The sequence below is a fragment of the Triticum aestivum genome, chromosome 6A (assembly GCF_018294505.1).
Source record: "Triticum aestivum cultivar Chinese Spring chromosome 6A, IWGSC CS RefSeq v2.1, whole genome shotgun sequence".
NCBI classification, from domain to species: domain Eukaryota; kingdom Viridiplantae; phylum Streptophyta; class Magnoliopsida; order Poales; family Poaceae; genus Triticum; species Triticum aestivum.
In genome coordinates this window covers 30,150,423-30,154,532 of record NC_057809.1, presented here as the reverse complement: position 1 = coordinate 30,154,532, position 4,110 = coordinate 30,150,423, and positions in this window count along the sequence as shown.

The window sequence follows — 4,110 nt, the reverse complement described above, 5'->3', positions numbered from 1 at the left end:
CTCGAAGGTGCCAGAGTAACGGTGCTTGGATCGGTCGGATCGGGAAGAAGACGTACGACTACTTCCTCTACGTTGTGTGATCGCTTCCGCAGTCGGTTTGCGTTGGTACGTAGACAACACTCTCCCCTCTCGTTGCTGTGCATCACCATGATAATGCGTGTGCGTAGGAAAATTTTCGAAATTACCGCGTTCCCCAACACTTCCGTCCATATCCAAACAAACTCCCCCTTTGTTGACAACTCATCTCCCCTATCACCAGCCACCTCGACCTCGTCTCCTCTGCTTTCTAACAACTCCACCTCCCCTGCCACCCTCCCCTCCTCTGCCACCTTCGCCCGACGCCATGGCTACCTATCCTTGCGACCCCATCCCGCACTTCCTCGACCACGAGCGTGGGTGGTGCATTGTGGAAACCTCACCATGTGCCATGGGGGCTGCCATGGCCCGCTTTGCTCATGCATGCGACCATGCCACTGCCATCAACCATGGGTCGTTCTTCGTTGGTGACTCCACGCTCCAAGTTATTCATCACGATGGAGGTATAAACTATCAAGACTGTACCTTCACCCATGATACATGGATCATGATGGTTTATTACCCACTAGAATGTTGGAGGCTTGATAAAGTCAGAGAATCTCTCAATGGATTTGGAAAATTCCTCACTTGGGACATGGACTTGTCTAACAGAGCTAGAATCTTAGTGAGAGTTCGTGTTCTTGATCTTCTGAACATTCCTATTAGCCATGTCATTTGTGAAAACCTACATGATCTTGGTCATGGTCAGTCATGGACATCTGCTGTTTACATCATACTAATCTAGTTAGGGCTATTGGTGGTGATGAAGATCCCATCCCACCTAATGGTGAAATTCACCCAATGCCCAATGCTCCTTTTGGTGGTATCTAGGAAGATGTTGATTTCAGTGATGACCAACACATGCAACATGAACCTGCTAATGATAATAATGGTAGTCCTATGATACCGACTCCTCCGCAGAGTCCAGAAGTAGCTCATGGTGCCCCTGCTGCAAATGTTATGGCTGATGTGGAGGCTTTTGACTGCTATGTTGCCATGAAGGATATCATGCATAAATTTATGGCATCTGCTCATGATGTGCTTAACAAACTAGAAGGATACACTGTTGAAAGCACTAGATGCCAGATGATGGACGTTGATGATGAATTTGGACCGGTTAGGAAGTTCTTGATATCCATTGTCACATCCCCTGTTCCAACCCCTCAGCCTAGCACCTACTAGACTAGCTCGTTAATCAAAGATGGTTAAGTTTCCTAACCATAGACATGTGTTGTCATTTGATGAATGGGATCACATCATTAGGAGAATGATGTGATGGACAAGACCCATTAGTTAGCTTAGCATAATGATCGTTAAGTTTTATTGCTATTGCTTTCTTCATGACTTATACATATTCCTTTGACTATGAGATTATGCAACTCCCGAATACCAGAGGAATACCTAGTGTGCTATCAAACATCACAATGTAACTGGGTGATTATAAAGATGCTCTACAGGTATCTCCGAAGGTGTTTGTTGGGTTGCCATAGATCGAGATTAGGATTTGTCACTCCGAGTATCGGAGAGGTATCTCTGGGCCCTCTCGGTAATGCACATCACGATAAGCCTTGCAAGCAATGTTACTAATGAGTTACTTGCGGGATGATGCATTACGAAACGAGTAAAGAGACTTGCCGGTAACGAGATTGAACTAGGTATGAAGATACCGACGATCGAATCTCGGGCAAGTAACATACCAATGACAAAGGGAATGACGTATGTTGTCATTGTAGTTTGACTGATAAATATCTTTGTGAAATATGTAGGAACCAATATGAGCATCTAGGCTCCGCCGTTGGTTATTGATCAGAGATGTGTCTCGGTCATGTCTACATAGTTCTCGAACCCGTAGGGTCCGCATGCTTAACGTTTGATGGCAATTTGTATTATGAGTTATGTGTTTTGGTGACCGAAGATTGTTCGGAGTCTCGGATGAGATCACGGACATGGCGAGGAGTCTCGAAATGGTCGAGAGGTAAAGATTGATATATTGGATGATAGTATTCGGACACCGGAATGGTTTCAGAGTGTTTTAGATATTTATGGGAGTACCGAGGGGTTACCGAAACCCCCTGGGGAAGGTAATGGGCCACATGGGCCATAGGGGAGAGAGAGGGAACACTAGTAGAAAAAGGGGCTTTCGTTCGGGCCTGGCCAGCCCATTAGTCCCGGTTCTTCCATGAACCGGGACCAATGGATGCATTCGTCCCGGTTCGTGAGCCCAGGGGCCCGGCCGGGGCCTCGTGGGCATTGGTCCCGGTTCGTATGGACCCATTTGTCCCGGTTCCAGGCACGAACCGGGTCCAATGGGCCTCGCTCCTGGCCCACAAACATTGGTCCCGGTTCTTGGCTCGAACCGAGACAGAAGGCTGGGCTTTAGTCCCGGTTCCAGCCATGAACCGGGACAAATGATTTGCCTATATATACCCCGTCCCTGCAGCAGAGCACTCCACAATGCTCTGTTTTTTCTGGCCGGCGAGGAGAGGGCATTTTGGTGCTCTAGCTCACCTCCTATGCACACGAGGTGTTCGATGAAATGCCCGAGCCACGCTAGTTAAGCTTTCTCCTCTCGAAGCTCGACCTCCAAGCTCCATTTTCCCCGAGATTTGTCTAGGTTTAGCGGTCCATCACATCCCGTCCCCGTCTTCACCGCCGTCGATCGCCCGCGCCGATCTCGTCGCCCGCACCACTGTGGTGAGCCTCTTATCTTCTTCTGAAAGAAAAAAAATTCTTACTTTAGATAGATACTTGTCTAATTTTCTTACTTTTATTATTGCTTGTTATTATATAGTGCGATGGTTTTGGTATCCGCCCCCGTCGGCCCTCGTCCTGGCTATGATTCGGATGTGGTATATATATTATATTCTATAACTATTTGGTTCATTTATTGTTTATGACAATTATGCCCATCAAGTTGACATAGATTTTATTTATGTAGGAGGTAGTTGAACCGGAAATTCTAACTGACCCTATTGTCGAGAGGTTAAATTTAGTTGAAGAAGAAAACAATTACTTGAAGGAAAAAATAAAAAAAATTGAGGAGGAGAAGATGATATTGGAGTTGCATGTTGCGGATGTCGTCGATGATCACAAGATCAAGATGGATGCAATGCGGTTGAAGATGAGAAAGATTAGAAAATATACCATTCATACCGAGGCTTGGTATCATTATGCCATTGGATCAATTTTCACCTTGGTTGTGATTATGATCTCATTTATTCTTGCATTGAAAGGTTTCACATAGTTTCAATGTATGGTTTAACTAGATGCTCTGGAGAGCTATATGTTGTTCAATAAGAACTATGTATGTACTTTGTTTTTAATGTGATGATGAACTTCTATTAATTTGGTCACTTATCTATCCATGTGAATCTGTAATGGTTTTTGACACACATAAGGTGATGATGAACTTCTATTATTTTGGTCACTTATCTATCCATGTGGCTTTGAATGGTGCATTTTAAACACACAAAAAGTCTGGAGTTGAAATAAGTTCAAACAAATGAAATCCCTTTGTAACAGATGAGTTTTCGTCCGAAACCCTGATACTTCGAAAGAGATTGTCCATTTTGTACACGAAGTGCATCCAGTTTTTGTCGTAACCCTCTCAACTTTTTAGTACATGCTATGTGGGCGAAATGATGATACCATGCCAACTTTCAACCTTTTTAGAGTTCATTTGTAGTGCTTCTCAATTTATGGGTCATTCAGCTCAAAAAAATCAGTAAATGCATGAAAAATAACAAATGAAGTCAGAAAGGGTTGAAAATTGATGATGTGGCTTTGAATGGTGCATTTTTAACACACAAGATTTGTGGAGTTCAAATCAGTTCAAAAAAATGAAATCCCTTTGTAACAGACGAGTTTCCGTATGAAACCCTTATACATCGAAAGAGATTGTCTGTTTTGTACACGAAGTGCATCTAGTTTTTGCCTTAACCTTCTCAACTTTTATGCACATGCTATGTGGGTGAAATGATGATACCATGCCAACTTTCAACATTTCCAGAGTTCATTTGGAATGCTTTTGAATTT